Source organism: Gorilla gorilla, chromosome 5, assembly GCF_029281585.2.
Source record: "Gorilla gorilla gorilla isolate KB3781 chromosome 5, NHGRI_mGorGor1-v2.1_pri, whole genome shotgun sequence".
NCBI lineage: Eukaryota > Metazoa > Chordata > Mammalia > Primates > Hominidae > Gorilla > Gorilla gorilla.
In genome coordinates this window covers 22,330,322-22,350,504 of record NC_073229.2, presented here as the reverse complement: position 1 = coordinate 22,350,504, position 20,183 = coordinate 22,330,322, and the positions used below count along the sequence as shown (strand labels likewise).

General features: G+C 45.0%; 1 long non-coding RNA gene across 4 annotated transcripts in view; it reads right to left on the bottom strand.

Annotated features, from left to right (window-relative positions):
* Positions 1–20,183, bottom strand: part of LOC129534306 (uncharacterized) — a 28,820-nt gene that overhangs the window by 2,277 nt on the left and 6,360 nt on the right. The window contains exons 2-3 of one of the 4 annotated variants that reach the window (XR_008680852.1): positions 16,830–16,970; positions 12,980–13,179 (exon numbers count right to left, since the gene is read on the bottom strand). This is a non-coding gene — a long non-coding RNA (uncharacterized lncRNA). Of the gene's footprint in view, positions 1–12,979; positions 13,180–13,636; positions 13,781–16,829; positions 16,971–20,183 lie in introns of those variants that run through there. The other 3 variants (XR_008680854.1, XR_008680855.1, XR_008680853.2) reach the window with 3 other exon arrangements.

The window sequence follows — 20,183 nt, the reverse complement described above, 5'->3', positions numbered from 1 at the left end:
AATTCCCCCCCAACCCCCTCCTCCTTTTTTTTTTGAAACAGGATCTCTCTCTGTTGCCCAGGCTGCAGTGCAGTGGTGCAACCAGAGCTCATTTGCTGCCTCAACCTCCCAGGCTCCAGCAATCCTCCCACCTCAGCCTCCTGAGTAGCTATGACTGCAGGCATTCACCACTATGCCCAGTGAATTTTTTATTTTTTAATGTTTTTGTAGAGATGGGGTCTTGCTATGTTGCTCAGGCTGGTCTTGAATTTCTTGCCTCAAGTGATCCTCCAGCCTCTGCCTCCCAATGTGCTGGGATTATAGGCATAAGCCGCATTGCCCAGCCATTTCTTCCCATTAAATTTAATTAATTAATTAATTTAGAGACAGGGTCTGGCTCTGTTGCCCAGGCCGGGGTGTAGTGGCACAATCAGAGCTCACTACATTTGCAATCTCTGGGGCTCAAGCAATCCTCCCGCCTCAGCCTCCTGAGTAGCTGGAACTACAAGCATGCACCATCATGCTTAGCTAATTTTTGTACTTTTTGTAGAGACAGGATCTTGCTATGTTGCCCAGGCCAGTCCCAAACTCCTTGGCTCAAGTGATCCTCCTGTCTCAGCCTCCCAGAGTGCTGGGATTACAGGGATGGACCACCATGCCCAGTCATTTTTTCCTATTTTAAATCAACTCTACATATTACTTTTAAATTATCACATATTTAAAATTTGTATCGTTGACTATTTCACACATACAAGAGAATATATTATAAAATAAAATGACCTCATGTAATTGACACCGAAAAGAAATAAAACATTACCATCTTCCCCCTCCTTCCACAGATTACTAGTCCCTTGAATTTTCTTGCATATTAATTTTTGAAGGAGGCAATAATTTTTTTTTTTTTTTTTGAGACAGAGTCTTTCTCTGTCACTCAGGCTGGAGTGCAGTGGTGCGATGTTGGCTCACTGCAACCTCTGCATCTCGGCTCACTGCAACCTCTGCCTCTGGGGTTCAAGTGATTCTCCTGCCTCAGTCTCCTGAGTAGCTGGGATTACAGGTGCATGCCACTGCACCTGGCTAATTATTGTATTTTTAATAGAGATGGGGTTTCACTATGTTGGCTAGGCGCTGGTCTCGAACTCCTGACCTCAAGTGATCTGCCTACCTCAGTCTCCCAAAATGCTGGGATTACAGGCATGAGCCACCATGCCCGGCCAGGAGGCAACATTTCAAGACATGTTTTGTGGATCCACAGTGGAAGGGGATGAGACACAGAGGGAGCCAGGGGCACCTGACATAGACCCTGGAATTCTTACCATTTGAATTAGATCATGATAGCCCCTTTAAAAGGCATGCTGGCTATTTAGGTAGTTTAATACACTAGCACCCTTTAATACTGTAAGAAGGATTTATGTCTTAACTACTCATAAAGATGAAAATAGGTTGGGAGATCCATGATTTATGTGAACACTTCATGTGAAAACACCTGGAGGCTTCAGTTAGCTACGAGATTTATATAAGCTGAAGGTGTTAAGTGGTCTTGAAAAAGACAAATACAATCGTAGAATGCATTACCAGAAGTGTAACGTTCCGGACACAGGAGATGTCAAGCAATGGAGTATTCGCACTAGTCAGGATAGCACACTCAATGCTGAGCATCGTTACAGAATGAGCAAAGGAATACCTGCACTTGTTCCAGGCCCAGACGTTGAAAACATGCAAAGAAGCAGCAAACAACAGTGTTACTGGTAATCTCATCATTCCAAACAACCACTTTTAACTTTTTTTGGAAATATTTTTCCAGCATATTTGCTAAATAGGTGCTAAAAACTAAGAGGGACAGCAAGGCGGAGTGTGTGCAGAGGAAAGTCACCAGAACGGGGTGGGGAGTGAGGCATGGAATTGCAACTGTGTAAAGAGCTATGTCAGGCGAGGGAGGGAGGCCAACTCTTCTGTGTTGTTTCAGAGAATACTATTGGAATCGCAGAGATAGGGAGGACCCTGCAAGGGGATGCTGAAAGAGGTATGTTCTTTTTTTTTTTTTTTTGAGATGGAGTTTCGCTCTTGTTGCCCAGGCTGGAGTACAATGGCGCAATCTTGGCTCACTGCAACCTCCGCCTCCTGGGTTCAAGCGATTCTTCTGCCTCAGCCTCCTGAGTAGCCGGGATTATAGGCATGCACCAGCACGCCAGGCTAATTTTGTATTTTTAGTAGAGACGGGGTTTCACAATGTTGGTCAGGCTGGTCTTGAACTCCTGACCTTGTGATCCACTCGCCTCAGCCTCCCAAAGTGCTGGGATCACAGGCATGAGCCACCGTGCCTGGCCAATCTTCACATTTCCTTGACTCTTCACTCTGCTTCTGTAGGAGAACTCAGCTTAGCTCATGAACAAGACTTTAAAATGGACTTGCTGAGCAGGAAGACATTTGGTGCCAGTACTGGAACCGTTATGCTTTGCCTCCAAAGAATTTCGTTCCCTCACTTGGAAGCATGTAAATGACATTACCTAATTATAGAATCTCAGAAAAACACAGAATTAAGTCTCCATGGTTGCTTCTGTAGTTTACCCCCAGCAAAGGTTTGTAATCTCAGGCTGGTTTCACTGTGCCACCCAGAACCCACCTTTATCATTTTCCAGACTACCAGTGGTTGGAGACACTTGTTCTGGTAATATCTCCAGCAAAGCCTCATCAGAAAAAATATATTTCTTATAAGAAAATTGTCTGATGCTTTCAGAATAGAAAAGCTTTTGGGTTTTTGGATGTTTCAAGGTACCTGTACTATTGTCTCTACCTTTTTTTTTGAGACACAGTCTCACTTTATGGCCCAGGCTGGAGTACAGTAGCGTGATCGTGGCTCACTGCAACCTCCACTTCCCAGGCTCAAGTGATTCTCCCACCTTAGCCTCCTGAGTAGCTGGGACCACATACATACACCACCATGCACAGCTAATTTTTGTATTTTTTGTAGAGACAGGATTTCACCCTGTTGCCCAGGCAGGTCTCAAACTCCTGACCTCAAGTGATCCACCCGCCTTGGCCTCCCAAAGTGCGGGGATTACAGACATGAGCCACCGTGCCCAGCCTCCACCTTTTAATCCTAATCAAAATGTGATTTGGTCATTGTTTTTTTTAGATGATGGATTTCTAATTACTTAAGGAATGGGCCTTCTGCATGTGAGCATGTGAGGACTTCTCGGATCCATGCCTAGGTGTGACAAATATTCTCTTCTCTAAAGCAATGTATAACCTGGGAGTAATCCCAGTTGGTCTGGGCCAGAGGTCTGAGAAGGTATCAAGGTCTAGAAATGTGGATGTGGGTTTTGCATGCTCAGTCGACTTGTTGATTCTGGTGTGTGTATATGCACGCAAAGTTTCAGAGAAAGTAGATTGGAAAAAGCCTGAGCAAAAACAGGCTGTAGGGCCTCTTTAGGACCTTGCTGGATGCCAGCACAAGGGATAGTCTGTTTGGGGGAATTTCAGGGGTGGAAAAAAGATGCTACAGAGCTGGGTTTGTGTGTTTGGAGAAGAGGGAATTTTATCCCACTCTGTTGTTGACCTGCTGACTCTGTGCTGTAATTGATGAGTTTCCGTGCCTGACTACCACACTGGGCTGAGTAGGCAGAGAGAAGACATTAAATAAGGGTTAAGTTGAATTGGTCTGATCCTAAGAGGGAGACTGGGACCTGGGAGGAAAGATCTTTGGGAAGGCGTGTGCTGGGACTGGGCTTGGGAAGTAGAACCGAGACCAGCCTGAAGCCTGGGTACACCCTGGTATGTACTAAATTAGTGGAATGGCATGGAACTGTGCAAATAGTTAAAGCTGGATTGTAGAGAAGTCATTGTTCCACTTCAGATGGCCAACTGACCTTGAGAACCGGAGTGGGCACAATATGGCAAAGTGCACAGAAAGGGCTCTGAGCCCATGACATCGCTTTGAAGGATGACACTTTCTGATCTCTTTACAACCAAAAGCAGAAAGCTACCCTGATTACTGAAGCCCTCTGTCCAGGGGCTTGCTGGAATTCCTTGACAAGTCTCCAGTAAAATGGACTTCCTTTCCCTTTAATAAGCAAGAGTCCAAGATTCCTCATCAGGTGTGCAGGGGAATCTGTCCTTTCTGGGGACCTCTGAAGAGTTTAATTAACTGATTTCTCAGTGCCTGGCTTTCATCATCTTTTCCATTTTTCAGTTCAGCCACTAGTGTTCAGGACCTGGAAGCAATAATTGGAAATGTTCTAGAAGCAAGCGGGACGGAAGAGGAAGCCCATGCAAGGATGGGGGAGTTCTAGAAGCAAGCGGGATGGAAGAGGAAGCCCGTGCAAGGATGGGGGAGTGAAGAGGAGGAAGCTGAGGCTGAAGAGCCACATGCAGCAGGGAAGCCCACACTGGGGATAGAGGCTTGGGAATGCCATGGCACAGGCAGTGGCCTCAGGGGCGGTGGCTTCAGGGGTGAGCCCGAGGCAAAGTCCTCCTAAGCAGCCAGCCAATTGGCTCAGACGTGGATCAGCCTACAGCTAATCATCCACAAGCAAGCTTAATTTTGCTGGGTGTGACCAGAGATAAAAGAAGTAACAGTCCCAGTCATTTCATGGGAGCGGAGTGATAACACTCTGAAGAGAAACTGTTTAGTTGAAGAAAGAGTCCTTAAAAAGGAAAAAAAATAAGCAAATTCTGAAGCATGGGTTAACTATCAAATGGGCACTTGTAGGTCGTCTCAGTTGCAAACCCTCTAACCAACAAATGGCTTCTGTCGACAGCAAGGAGCTTGCTGCAATAATCCTGGAGGAGAGGCAGTCACAGGCTCTAAATGTGGAAAATGTTGGTAACCCGGGAGAAAGAGCCAGCAAGACTGAAACCAACCAGTCCTAAACCACAGAAAGAAAAAAGTCAACATACCGTTTGTCACCATGTCACCACCAGCCTTGCTAAAGAGCACTCATTGAGTGCATGAGCCCCCAGGTGGCAGCTGAAATCCTTAGCAAACATGACACTGTATTTTATCACGGTGGCATCCCACCCCAAAGGGCAGCTGGAAGCGGTTTGTCAGGGAAAATTCAAGAAAGAGAATCCATATCTACTCAGGGCTTATGCTAAACACAGTATCAAATAGAGGTAGTTGAGAAATTTAATTTCATTTGGTGGAGGGAGGGGGTGGGTGGGAGGCAGGGGATAGTGACTGAACAGAGAGAGGGAGGGAGAAAAGAAAGCTTTGAATAAACAATCAATACTTGGCTGGACTTGTGCGAAGAGAGATGACTTGGTAGTTTTCCTCCTTGTTCTGTCCTAACTCATGCTCCTTACAACAGATGGGCTTGAGCCTGTGGAAGGCTGTGTTGCAAATCCACCCTATGTATGGACAGAACACTTTTTTTAGTGTTTGAGAGGAGTTCTTAAGTTCCTCTGCATACATCCATGAGGTTCCTACCCTTCTTCCTCACCTGAATGTATGACACTTTTGGCCAAACTGTCATTACTTAGTGATTTAGATTACATCAAAGAGGTTGAAAGGAAGAAACCCACACTTCTCTGGAAACTCCTGGTTCAATGGAATGTCCTATTCCTTTCACCTCATTCCTTTTGTGTTGGTAAATAGCTACTTTGTGTCAGGGAAGTGGAGATACATTTGGAGTTTCTAGGAGGGTTTCGGGGAAAATATATTTTTTAAATTACTAAAATGTAACATTGTTAAACAAAGTGACTAAAACTATGTATTTAAATGTATATATGCACTTAGGGTAAGGTAGAGAGTTTGAGGGTGGGGAGACTAATTTTAGAGCCTACTTAGTGTTAGGTATTTTTGGAAATTATATTATTTAATCCTTACAACAATCAATGAGTCACCCATTATTTCCCACATTTTACAAAGAGAAGAATGGAGTCTCAGACTAACTTGTTTTCCAAAAATCGTAAGCACCCTTCACATGGAGACTTGTCTTTTCATGAGACATTAGCTGCCATGATGATATCATTGTGTGAGGACTTTCTGCAGTTTAATGCTAACAGAATGAAATCTAATTTTATGATACATTTATTTGACTTTTTTTTTTTTTTTTTTTGAGACAGGTCTCTCTCTCACCCAGGCTGGACTGGAAGGCAGTGATGCCATCTCAGCTCACTGCAACCACTGTGGGCTCAAGCAATCCTCTCGCCTCAGCCTCCCAAATAGGTGAGACCACAGGTGTGTGCCAGCATATCCAGCTAATTTTTTTTTTTTTTTTTTTTGAGACAGAGTCTCGCCCTGTCCCCTAGGCTGGAGTGCAATGGTGCGATCTTGGCTTACTGCAACGTCTGCCTCCCAGGTTCAAGCAGTTCTCCTGCCTCAGCCTCCTGAGTAGCTGGGATTACAGGTGCGTACCACACCTGGCTAATTTTTGTATTTTTAGTACAGACAGGGTTTCACCATGTTGGTCAGGCTGGTCTGGAACTCCTGACCTTGTGATCCGCCCACCTCGGCCTCCCAAAGTGCTGGGATTATGCGCGAGAGCCGCCACGCCGGCCTAATTTTTTTGTATTTCTTGTAGAGACAAATGTTGCCCAGGCTGGTCTCGAACTCCTGAATTCAAGTTATCTGCCTACCTGTGTACGCCAAAGTGCTGGGATTACAGGCATGAGCCACCGTGCCGGGCCCATTTATTAGAATTTTAACCTCTAAATCTTGGATTAATGGTGATGGAAAGAGTAAGACATGGGGACCATTTTGGAGCTGACATTCGTGATGATTTCCTGTGATGTTCCTCCTGTAAATTTCAGTCGCCCTTAGCAAGTCAGGAGTTGTAGACAACAGATAAATGCAGTGAAACGCTGCTTGGTAATTTGCTCTTTTGTCTTTGGCTTTGACAAAAATGGACACATTTTGGAAAAGCACAGAGATGCTCACCTTTGGTAAGAGTGAGAGGTGACAGCGTGCTAGCAGCCCTCACAGCCCTCGCTCGCTCTCGGCGCCTCCTCGGCCTTGGCGCCCACTCTGGCCACGCTTGAGCCCTTCAGCCCGCTGCTGCACTGTGGGAGCCCCTTTCTGGGCTGGCCGAGGCCGGAGCCGGCTCCCTCAGCTTGCGGGGAGGTGTGGAGGGAGAGGCGCGGGTGGAACCAGGGCTGTGGGCGGTGCTTGCAGGCCAGTGCGAGTTCCGGGTGGGCGTGGGCTCGGAGGGCCCCACACTCGGAGCTGCAGGTCCGCCAGCAAGCCCCGGGCAGTGAGGGGCCTAGCACCTGGGCCAGCAGCTGCTGTGCTCGACTTCTCGTGGGGCCTTAGCTGCCTCCCCAGGCCTCCCAGCGGGGCAGGGCTCGGGACCTGCAGCCCGCCATGCCTGAGCCTCCCTACCTCGCAGTGGGCTCCTACCCGGCCGGAGCCTCCCCCACGAACGCCGCCACCTGCTCCACCATGCCCAGTCCCATCGACCACCCAGGGGCTGAGGAGTGTGGGCGCACAGGTGCAGGACTGGCAGGCAGCTCCACCTGCACCCTCGGTGTGGGATCCACTGGGTGAAGCCAGCTGGGCTCCTGATTCTGGTGGGGACTTGGAGAACCTTTATGTCTAGCTAAGGGATTGTAAATACACCAATCAGCACTCTCTATCTAGCTGAAGGTTTGTAAACACACCAATCAGCTAGACACAAACCCTGTGTCTAGCTCAGGGTTTGTGAATGCAGCAATCGACACTCTGTATCTAGCTAATGTAGTGGGGATGTGGAGAACTTTTGTGTCCAGCTCAGGGATTGTAAAGGCACCAATCAGCACCCTGTCAAAACGGACCAATCAGCTCTCTGTAAAACAGACCAATCGGCTCTCTGTAAAATGGACCAATCAGCAGGATGTGGGTGGGGCCAGGTAAGAGAATAAAAGCAGGCTGCCCGAGCCAGCAGCGGCGATCTGTTCTGGTCTCTTTCCATGGTTTGGAAACTTTGTTTTTTCGCTCTTTGCAGTAAATATTGTTGCTGCTAATTCTTTGGGTCCACACTGCTTTCGTGAGTTGCAGCATTCACCCGAAGGTTTGCAGCTTCACTCTTGAAGCCAGTGAGATCACGAACCCAACGAGAGGAACGAAGAACTCCAGACGCGCTCCGTTAAGAGCTGTAACACTCACTGCGAAGGTCTGCAGCTTCACTTCTGAAGCCAGCAAGACGACGAACCCACCAGAAGGAAGAAACTCCAAACACATCCGAGCAGCAGAAGGAACAAACTCCGGACACGCTGCCTTTAAGAACTGTGACACTTACAGCGAGGGTCTGCGGCATCACTTTTGAAGTCAGTGAGACCAAGAACCCACCGATTCCGGACACGAGCAGGTTGCTTCAGGGTATAGACGTTTGGCACAGTACTGCAGTGTAAACCCAACAAGGTAAGCCCTGACACGTTACACGAAAGACACCCTCACCTTTGGAATTACAAAGAGGGGACAGGCTCGGCATGGTGGCTCACGTCTATAATCCCATCACGTTGGGAGGCCAAGGTGGGTGGATTACGTGAGGTCAGGAGTTTGAGACCAGCCGGGCCAATATATAATGAAACCCTGTCTCTACTTTAAAAAAAAAAAAAAAAATACAAAAATTAGCTGGGTGTGATGGCACATGCCTGTGGTCCCAGCTACTTGGGAAGCTGAGGCAGGAGAATCATTTGAACCCAGGAGGTCAAGGTTGTAGTGAGCCAAGATCATGCCCCTGTACTCCAGAGCCTGGGTGACAGAGCAAGACTCTCTCACACGCGCACAAAAAGTGAGGGGACAGATGCAGGACTCAAACTAGCACAGGTATGTAGGATGACTAAAATAATTTCACGGATACATAAATCTCTCTTTTAATCCCCAGGGCTCATTCATTCTAACCAAAAGCAGATCAGGAGCCATAAGGAATGAATAACTTGATTTTGATTTAATTCTGCAGGGACCGGTTAGACCTAAACACTCAGTTTTTGGCACTAGTGAGTTGTCTCAGTATGTGCCTAAAATAACGCCTTGATGTTTCCCTTAGATTTTTAAGTTGCCAAGAGCAGGGGCCAGGCTTATGTGTTGTTTGTGTGCCTTGGGACTCACTCTGCCCTGCTCTGTGGCTTGGGGTGCTGACAGGCGAGGACTCCATCAACAAGCCCCCTTCCTCTACCTTGTAGTCAGATTCACCCAGTGGGAGGCACAGTGCTAGTCTGTAGGGTGGAGGAGGGGAGGACTTGCCGCCTCCTGCTGGGTGGTGGTGAGTTCAGGTTGGACAGCCTCCTCTGCCTTTTCAGGTGCTGGTAGCCCCCACTCTTGCTAGCCCAGGATGCTTCTCTGTTCATTGTTTTCCCTAACTATGCACACACCTCTGTAAATAGCCTGTTTGTGACACTGTCGTCAGATCGCCCAGTTTGGCTGTACTGTCCGTCTCCTGCCTGGACCCTGACTGATTCCTGCTCAGCACAGTGCAGTCATCCTTGGTATCTGTTGGGGATTGGTTCTAGGACCCTAGGAATACCAAAATCCACAGATGCTCAAGTCCCTGATACAATGGCGTAGTCAATGCGTATAAAACTTCATCCTCCTGTGTACTCTAAATCATCGCTGAATTTCTTAATATCTACTGCAACGTAAATGCTATGTAAATAGTTATACTACATGGGTTTTAAATTTGTATTATTTTTATTGTTGTATTATTTTTACTGCTGTTTTACCCCCAAATATTTTAGATCCATGGTTGGTTGTATCCATGGATATGGAACCTGTGGGTATGAAGGGCTGTCTGTACTTTATACACAGAAGGCATTCAATAAAGGCTGTTTAATTCAGTTAAAGGGAGTGGTCTTGATGATTCTGATATTTTCATTCAAAGATTGCTTATGCTAGGGTAATCAGTTGCCTCAGTTTGGTCTGTGGGGTGTTCCCAGGACTGTGGGCTTTATTTTATTTATTTTTTGAGACAATGTCTCACTCTTATCACCCAGGCTGGAGTACAGTGGCACGATCTCGGCTCATTGCAACCTCTGCCTCCTGGGTTCAAGCAATTGTCATGCCTCAGCCTCCCGAGTAGCTGGGATTACAGGTATGCACCTGCACATCCAGCTAATTTTTGTATTTTTAGTAGAGATGGAGTTTCACCACGTTGGTCAGGCTGGTCTCAAACTCCTGGCCTCAAGCCATCTACCTGCCATGGCCTCCCAAAGTGCTGGGATTACAGGCATGAGCCACTGTGCCTGGCATGAACTGTGGACTTTAAAACAGTTTTAGTTTTAAAACTGTAGCAGTTCTAGATTAACCAGGATGAGTTGGTCACTGTGGCACGTACTCTTTTTAAAAATCTTTACTTGGTATTTGACGAACGTTTTCTTATCTTTGAGAAGATTTCTATAATCATAATTTAATTAGTTTTTGTGTTTTTTTAAATTTTTTCTTTCTTTTCTTGAGACAGGTTCTTGCCAAGTAGCTGAGGCTGGTCTCGAACTCTTTACCTTAAGCCATCCTCCCACCTTGGCCTCCCAAAGTGCTTAATTTTTTTGTTGAGATGGGGTCCTGCTGTGTTGCCCAGGCTGGTTGAACTGGCCTCAAGTGATCCTCCCCCCATTGGCCTCCCAAAGTACTGGGATTAAAGGTATAAGCTACTGTGCCTGGCCTCTGAAGTTGTTTATTAAAAAATATTTTTCTGGCCGGGTGCAGTGGCTCATGCCTGTAATCCCAACACTTTGGGAGGCTGAGGCATGTGGATCAAAAGGTCAGGAGTTTGAGACGAGCCTGACCAACATGCTGAAACCCCATCTCTACTGAAAATACAAAAATTAGCCAGGCACGTGTCTATAATCCCAGCTAGTCAGGAGGCTGAGGCAGGAGAATGGTGTGAACCCGGGAGGTGGAGCTTGCAGTGAGCCGAAATCACGCTACTGCACTTCATCCTGGGCGACAGAGCAAGACTCCATCTAAAAAAAAAAAAACCCCAAAAAACAAAAATTCTTAATTATGATAAAGTCTGTGTCTGAAACTATTCAGGTAAATTGCTGTGAAGTGGACAGAGCATGTATTGCCATTTTGTGTCTGTTTGAATCTTTTCACTCTCCAGGGAATTCACCCAAGGAAGTGTGAGACAGCAAGCAGTGACGTGTGTTTCTTAGGAAGTTCTGGGCCAGGCATGGTGGCTCATGCCTGTAGTCCCAGCACTTTTGGAGGCTGAGGTGGGTGGGTCAGTTGAGGCCAGGAGTGGATAGCAGCCTGGCCAACAGGGCAAAACCGTCTCTGCTAAAAATACAAAAATTATCCAAGTGTGGTGGCACACACCTGTTAATCCCAGCTACTAGGGAGGCTGAGGCATGAGAATTGCTTGACTCCTGGGAGTCGGAGGTTGCAATGAGCTGAGATCGTGCCGCTGCACTCCAGCCTGGGTGACAGTGCAAGACTCTGTCTTAAAAACAAAAATAGAAAAACAACACCCCTCCCCTCCCCCAGAAAAGTGCTCGCTTCGGCAGCACACATGGTAAAATTGGAAAGATACAGAGAAGATTAGCAAAATACATTCAATTTTTTAAAAAAAAAGGAAATAAGAGAAGGACTATGTGCTACATAGTGAAAAATAAGGTTGTTTGAATGTGGTTCCTAGTTGAAAAAACGCTGTTAGGCATTTAAAATAATAGTTTATTGTTTCCCTACCCTTCCTGCATATGGTTATCCTGAGAAATAAAAAGATATTGACATATTATGAAAAGCATACTCTATTAGTCTGTGTTACTATTTATTGGTATTTTTTAGCTCCTCAGAGGCAGAGCAGTTGGGCAGAGGCAAATCAATTGGAAAGAAAAAGCAGCAATCCCAAACCAAGCTAACATTTTGAGAAAAAAATCTTTATTTATGCTGTGGTAATAGTTGGAATAGAGTTCATTTTTACTAGAAATATGTTTATTAAATGATAATATTAACAGCTATCATACTGCTTTAGTAAATAGGCTACCTAGGAGAAGGAAATTTAATTGGGTTAAAAATCTACCATGATCCGAATGCTTTTCAATTCAAGATATTATTTTCCAGCAGGAGAGCTTTTGACTGATCACTCCAGGAAGCCAGAATTTCAATCAAATGTTATCCCTTTACTCCTGCCATTTAATACTAATTTTCTTGATCTACTTCTGCTCCCCAAATCCTTGTTTCCTTCTAGGAGTTGGACAAGTTATTTAAAACAAATTAGTAATATTGGTTGTGGTTAAGTTTAGAATTTAATAACTCATTTCAGGCATCTTAGGATGGCTCCCTTTGGTAGTATCTTTACATTTTCTATGGATGAAGTAAGTGTTATTCATGGAAATGGCTGTTAATATTATTTTCCAAATATAAGACCTTATAAAGAATGTGTGAAAGACATTGACCTGAGCATATTACATTTAATTCATTTCAACAAACATTTATTTCATGCCTACTAGGTGTAACTGGATAATAGAAAATCGGATTTTGCAACGGAAATGCACTAATCCAAACATCAAACTATTGGAAAGAAAGATCAGTCATCATTCATTCTGGTTAAGTTTTAAGAATTTTTCAAGACCACATTCCCCTTTTGCTTTGTAGCCTTGTGAAATTTGTAAGAATTTTTTGCACTCCTCCCTCCAAAATTTGTAAGGTTTTGACTCAATGTTTACAAGTTTTTTTCCTTCAGAGAAATGTGAGGACATGAAATAAGATCCCACATTTTCCCAGGAAACTTTCTAGCTTCCATGGCTTGCCCACATATGCACTTTGCAAGGTTAGTTGGTGAGGTTTGCAATTAATAATGCAGTAAAGATTAATGGACTTAATAATTATTGGGTCACAATGTTGATTTGCTATAAGCATTGAAATGGACTACGGAGAGAAATACAGAGGCCAAAGGAATGTGATTTTGTTGTACACAGTGGGGATAATTTGGTCCAAAGCTGAGTTTTCTTTGGAGGCACAGATAAGTTTTTTTCTGTGTAATGGCCATAGAAGGTATTTTGGGGAAAGTGGCAAGAGATCTTGGAAATGCAAATTCTGGTGACTGTTTCAATGAAGAGATGGTACTCATTAAAGATCAAGAAGATCTCTCATTATAGACGGGCAGAGTATCTGATTTTAATTCAAAATGACTCATCCTGGGTGCTAATGGTTGACTTTGAAGTCTATCAGCCAAGGATCAACCCCCATCATCGTTCTCCTGTCTTTGTTGTCTTCATTATAGCTTCATTCTTTGGCTCTGGAAGTCATTTTAATCTTCATGAAAATGAGTCATAATTTTAAAAGCTCTAAAAAGTGAATATTCTGTTGATTAGCTAATAGGCAGCTTAGGCCTTGCAGGAATGGGGGTCAAGATAGGTGTAGAGCTGGGAAAGAGGTACCACATGATGAGTGGGAAGTACTTAGAGGGGAGGGAAGGTGAGGCCACAGTTTAGATGACTCGATGTTAAATTTAAGGACAATATGTATTAATACTGTTAACCACATCTTTCGACCTAGTAATCCTACTTCTATAAATGGATAGTAAGGAGAGACACCCAGATACATGCAGAAGAGTATACATATGAAGATGTTTATTATCACAGTATTATCTAAAAGTAATTTAAAAGTGGAAATAAACAGCCAGGTGTGGTGGCTTACAGCACTTTGAGAGGCCAAGGCGGGTGGATTACCTGAGGTCAGGAGTTTGAGACCAGCCTGGCCAACATGGCAAAACTCCATCTCTACTAAAAATACAAAAAATTAGCCAGGTGTGGTGGTGCATGCCTGTAGTCCTAGCTACTGGGAAGGCTGAGGCAGGAGAATCGTTTGAACCCAGGAGGTGGAGGTTGCAGTGAGCTGAGATTGTTACATTGCACTCCAGCCTGGGCAACAAGAGCAAAACTCTGTCTGAAAAGAAAGAAAAAAAGAAAAAAAAAACAGTGGAAATAACCTGAATGTCTATCAATATAACCTGAATGCCTATCAATAAACTGGAATATCCTGCAGGAATCTAAAATGATAATGTAGATGCATATGTCAAAAAAGGCCATGATACATAATCGAGTGAAAAAGAAAATAACAAAATTACAACATCCAATTTTTGTTTTTAAAAAAAATGCAAATAAAAGAATCAACACACAAATATTAATTTGCCTTAATTGCATTAATCAAATAGAAAAGTTTGGTACTATAAATGATATTACCTCTGGCTAGTGGGAATCTGGATTAAAAAAAACCTTTTTTATACTTTTCAGATTAAGGAAACCATGGGGGCCGGGCATGGTGGTTCACACCTGTAATCCTAGAACTTTGGAAGGTTGAGGTGAGTGAATCACTTGAGATCAAAAGTTCGAGACCAACTTGGCCAACATGGTGAAACCCTGTGTCTACTTATAATACAAAAATCAGCTGGGCGTCATGGCACATGCTGTAATCCCAGCTACTTGGGAGGCTGAGGTGGGAGAATCGTTTGAACCCAGGAGGCAGAGGTTGCAGTGAGCTGAGATCGTACCACTGCATTCCAGCTTGGGCGACAAAAAACAACCAAACAAACAAATGAAAAACAGAAAAAAACCACCACCACCACCACCAATGACAAAAACTGGGCATTCTTAAAAATGAGAAAAAATGAAATAATAAATTATTTCCTGGTCTATGGCATAATATGTAATCTATTATTGCAAATGTCTTAGGTATATTCAAAAAGAATGTCTGGGACCTGGTTTAGTGGCTCACACCTATAATCCTAGCACTTTGGGAGGCTGAGGCAGGAGGATTGCTTGAGGCCAGGAGACCAGCCTGGGCAGTATAGTGAGACACCATCTCTACAAAATATAAAATCAGCTAGGTGTGGTGGCATGTGCCTACAATCGCAGCTATCTGGGAGGTTGAGGGAGGAGGATCCCTTGAGCCCAGGGGGTTGAGGCTCTTGTGAGCCGTCCTGAGCCACTGCACTTCAGCCTATGTGATAGAGTGAGACCCTGTCTCAAAAAAGGAAAAAAAAAAAAAAAAATCTAACAGGGTGATGTCTGTGAAGACAATGTAAAAATTAAGAAAACAAAAACCAAAAAAACCTAACAAAACAACAAAAATCCCTTTCAATTTTTAAATTTTTTTTTTTTTTTTTGTGAGGGTCTTTGTTCTGTTGCCTAAGCTTCAGTGCAATGACCTGATCATAGCTCACTGTAGCCTCAAACTCCTGGGCTCAAGTGATGCTTCTGCCTCCCACTTCAGCCTCCTGAGTGTCTGGGACTACAGGCACATACCACTGTGTCCAGCTAATTTTTAATTTTTTTTTAGAGATGGAGCCTCACATTGTTGGCCAGGCTGTTGCTGAACTCCTGGCCTCAAGAGATCCCCTCACCTCAGCCTCCCAAAGTCCTTTAGCCACCGTGCCTGACCCTCTTTTGTTTTAAAAACTGAAATGCAATTTTGCCTAAGCGGAAGTCCCTTATGGTGGATCCTGGATGAGCCAGCTGCAGCAGAACATCTGTTGGTAAGTTAAAAGCCCCAGCTGCACCAGGCTCTGGAAGCTGTAGGAGTGGAAGCATCCCAGTAGGCGGAACAGGAATGAGGGAATTGAGGATAACCTCTTTCTCAAACTCCTTGGCTGAAGTGATCCTCCTGCCTCAGCCTCTTTAAAGTACTGGAGTCTCAGGTGTGAGCCCCTCACTGCTCCAGCCACGACAACCTCTTCCAAGTGACTTTGGACCCCTTATATCCTACCCACCCTTTTCTTCCTGATTGCGGTCCCAGGTTCCCACTGCCTGCTCATGCTTCCCTTGAATGCCCCAATGACTTCAGACTCATCATTCCCAGAACTGACCTGAACCTCCACCAAGTCTTTCCCAATGAGATGTAATCTTTCCCTCATTTGATTTTTCCATAGCTGTGTCCCTCTCTGGGGTGCCTATTTCATGCTACCTGTATGGTATCAATTTGAGCTCCTGTCTTTTTCAGCTTGCAGAATGAAAGCTCCTTGTCAGTGTCTTTGTCTTGCTCATTGCTAAACACCCTGAAGCACCTTGCTCCATGCTTTTTGTGCACCCAACACCATATACGGTAAATAAATGAAAGAACGAACAGATGACTTCTTCAGGTTGCTAGCTCTCGTGGTATCTAGACTTGCCTGTTATTTCTTAGCAATGTAGAAAACCACTTTTACATTCTATCTGGCCCTGTCAAGAATTCAGAAATCCCTTAGTGAAGATGAGGCAAAAACAAAACAAAACAAAACAAAAATTATTGCTGCCTTCTCTGATGCTTGTAAACAGAGTGTAGGATGTGCTATCAATTGACTTGGAGGAAGTGGAAAAGGAAAGGAAGCCAACGATGTCTCAGGTCATTAAAAGTTACTAAAGAGCAATAGGAGACACAAAAGTAACCACTGCAATGAAATGGAAGTTCTGGCTACAAAAAATTAATTTAGGGAAGCCAGATAGGAGATTTAAAGAGAGTGAAAAAACAGGAGAGCTTGCGAGAGAGAAAGCGTTGTCCGAACAGCTAGAGTATTATGACTGTGGAATACCAGAAAGCTTATGTTGAACAATTTCTGACTACATATTGGTAAAATCTTTTTTTTTTTTTTTTTGAGACGGAGTCTTGCTGTCGCCCAGGCTGGAGTGCAGTAGCACGATCTCGGGCTCACTGCAAGCTCCGCCTCCCGGGTTCACGCCATTCTCCTGCCTCAGCCTCCCGAGTAGCTGGGACTACAGGCACCCATACCACACCGGGTTAAGTTTTTGTATTTTTAGTAGAGACGGGGTTTTACCGTGTTAACCAGATGGTCTCGATCTCCTGACCTCGTGATCCGCCCGCCTCGGCCTCCCAAGGTGCTGGGATTACAGGCGTGAGCCATCGTGCCCGGCCAGTAAAATCATTATTTTTAAATAAAAGGGGCCTCTCTAAGAATTCTGCCTACTACATCAGGACTAATTTGATTCCTGCAAGTTCTTACCGTTGTTTCTCTTCAGGAATAACTTTTGGGTTGGGCCCTCGTATTGCCAGTTTTTCTTCCTGCTTTTTCCCCAGGCTGGCCTGTGGCTTGCCTGAAATGCCATAAAATTCTTCCGGGGGCTCTGTGTTCTCTGATTACCACCTGCAATTACAATCCCAACAAGAGGAATTTACTACAGTACATGGGAAAAAACCCAAGGCTCATGGCATTTAATGACTTTTCCCCAGTTCTACATTGAATTTGAGAGTGAGCCAGCATTTTGTGCTTGTGCAGAGGAAGCAATAAATGTCAGTAAGCAGTGCATCAAAAGTAGCAACACATTTAAAATGATAAGGAATAAAAAGCAATGTTTAAAGTAGTCAAACTTGCTCTTCTTCACCACAATGTATGTCAATATCTTGGTTACCTGCAATTTATAATGACGTATTACAATACATGGAAGAGTAAGTAAGCCAAGTGGCCTGATACTTATCATGAGATTGGAAGGCTATCATTTGCAGTCATGAAAACGTGTCTGCATTACAGCTTAAAGACCATCCCCTTTCCTTTTTTCAGCTTTTCTAGTAGACTGGTGGCACACAGATGACAAGGAGGCGCGTCTTGTCCTCATGTGGTCTACAGTCTGGTATGAAGACATAACTGACGTCTTATACAAAAGGTCTGAAAGCAGGAAGAAGTAACCAAATGCTTTAATGGAGACAAGGAAGTGATTCATTCTCAGGTAGGGAGGGTGAGAGTGAAGGCACAGAGGCACGAGAAAGCACGATGCATTTTCACAGTGGCGAGTGGTTGGGCGTGCCTATGCAGAGGGTTTATGGAAACATGCCATTGGAGACGGTGCTGGAAAGTCTATACCTTTTGGACTTTGTTTTGGAAAAATAAAAAACAACTGAGGTCATTTCCTTTGGCTTTTAAGACACAAAAGTGAAAAAGTCACATATAAATTTAAAACTATTATGTCATTTACAGCTGAGTGGAACCCTCACTCAGGTGGCGCATCAAGATTACTGTTGTCAATACAGGCAACGGGTAACCGAGGCCTCTAAACCAGCCAGAACACTCATGGATTCTGTAGTAGTCAGTCCTCAAGTTTGTTGGGGAGCATGTGGTGTGACCCTAAAGGGAGAGCTTCATCCTCTAACTTACCTACGCATCCACACTGGGCTCCATATGAATGGCAGCTGGTCGTCTACTTCACAGTTTAACTTGGGATCAAATGTACTCTTTCTGGAAGCTGCCTTTAAGGCAGGGAATGTTCAGGGTAGCTGAAATCTGCAGAAGCTGGCAGCCTGGGAGCATGGTGCTTCAATCCAGGGCTGGCCAGCAGCAGTGCTGTGATGGGGGCCCAGGTGCTCTTTGGTGTCCTGAACCATGATTATGTGTTTCTATTGAGAGCTTATTATATACCAGGCATTGCACTGAGCATTGTACATGGGTTCTCAGACTTAGTCTTCACAACAGTTCTGTGAGCAATAATCTGGAATCATTCTTGTTTGGATGAGACACTGCAGTTCATAAAGGTTAACTTCTCCTAAGTAATAAGTGGTGGAGCTGGGCCTTAACCCGGTGCTCTGATGTTGTCTCTTATCTTCCTTACTCTGTCAGAACTTGACTTCAGTAATGGCGTTAGAGAGACATATTAACGTCAGGTGTGAATACCCACCGAGAGGCAGGGATCGGGGACATGTACTGTGGAGTCAGTCTGTCCAACACATGTGGGTTTGATCCTGGCCCCAAACCTCCCCTGTGTGGATGAATAAATGACCTAACTCTCCAACCCTCTGTGTTCGCATCTGTAAGGTGCTGGTAACAGCCATACGTCCCATAAGCATGAGATGAAATCACAGCTACAAAACTCGTGGCACACGGCATCCTCTCAATGTTAGCTGCGATTATTATCCACAAGGAGTTATGTGAGAATGTTCCTCCAGTGGGATATCTGTGATTTACCTATTAGATATTAAGCCAAAATAAATGAATCTAGGCCAGGTGTGGTGACTCACACCTGTAATCTCAGCACTTTGGGAGGCCGAGGCAGGTGGATCACTGGAGATCTGGAGTTTGAGACCAGCCTGGCCAAAATGGTGAAACTTCATTTCTACTAAAAATACAAAAATTAGCTGGGTGTGGTGGCCCATGCCTGTAATCCCAGCTACTTGGGAGGCTGAGACAGGAGAACTTCTTGAACCCAGGAGGCAGAGGCTGCAGTGAGCTGAGATTGTGCCACTGCACTCCAGACTGGGCAATGCAGCAAGATTCTGTCTCCAAAAAAAAAAAAAAAAAAAAAGAATCTAAATGATAGAAGTTTTAAGACTCTATTCAGTTTTTAATGAAGTCATACCGAAATACCTTGCTTGATTGTATGAAATTCAAATAATACAGATAGAGTCGAGTTGTCTTTAGTCACCCCCATGGAATTTGACTTTTTGTCAGTTTCATGGGGAGCCCTGACAAAGAGCAGAGTGGCCTTCTCTTGGCATCTGGAAATTTCCCACATAGCCTGCGGCCTGCATCTTGGGGACCTTTCTAGCCTATGGCTCCGGGATCCTCCTCCCGCCACTCCTATTGACAGCATAACTGGGAATCACAGGTGTGAGGAAGGAGATGCCGGGTAGAGCAGAGAAGCACGAGATCCAGGGAGGCCGATTCCAGCTCTGCTCTGACCCAGCTGGCTGTGTGATTGGAGCCCTCACTTAATGATTGTGAAATGAGGGTTTGTAGCTAGAGAATTGTCAGGGCCATTTTCAAAGAGTCATTTTGCTTGACCCCCTCAGTGGTCATGGCTCACTGCAGCCTTGACCTTCTGGGCTCAAGCGATCCTCCCACCTCAGCCTCCCCAACTTCCTGGATCTACAGGTGCATACCACCACACCTCGCTAATTTTTGTATGTTTTGTAGAGACGGGGTCTTGCCGTGTTGGCAAGCCTGGTCTCAAACTCCTGGCCTCAAGTGATCTGCCCACCCCAGATGCAGGAATGGTGAGCCACATCCACAGTGCCCAGGCTCACATACTTGGTACATACTTGGTAAATCGCAGAGTGAAGGCTGGAAAGAACCCCTTCCTGCTAGTTCTCCTGGCTTGAACATCTGTAGCACGTGAGTCGTGAATGCTTTGCTTTGCGCTCTCATCCAGTTCCTCATAAATGGGAGCCATTTAAAGCTTTGAAATTATCTTGTTCTAACAGTCCGAATCTCCTCTTGGGGACTAGCAGAGTGGTTCCAGGTGTGAATGGGGGTATACATGATAGTGAATATCCCAGTGTGGAAAGACACAGGGCATGAGGGTACCCACCATCCGCAGCTGTCCTGTCACAAGTGTCCTTCGGCTTGTGCCCGGGTGGGAGGTGGCCCTCC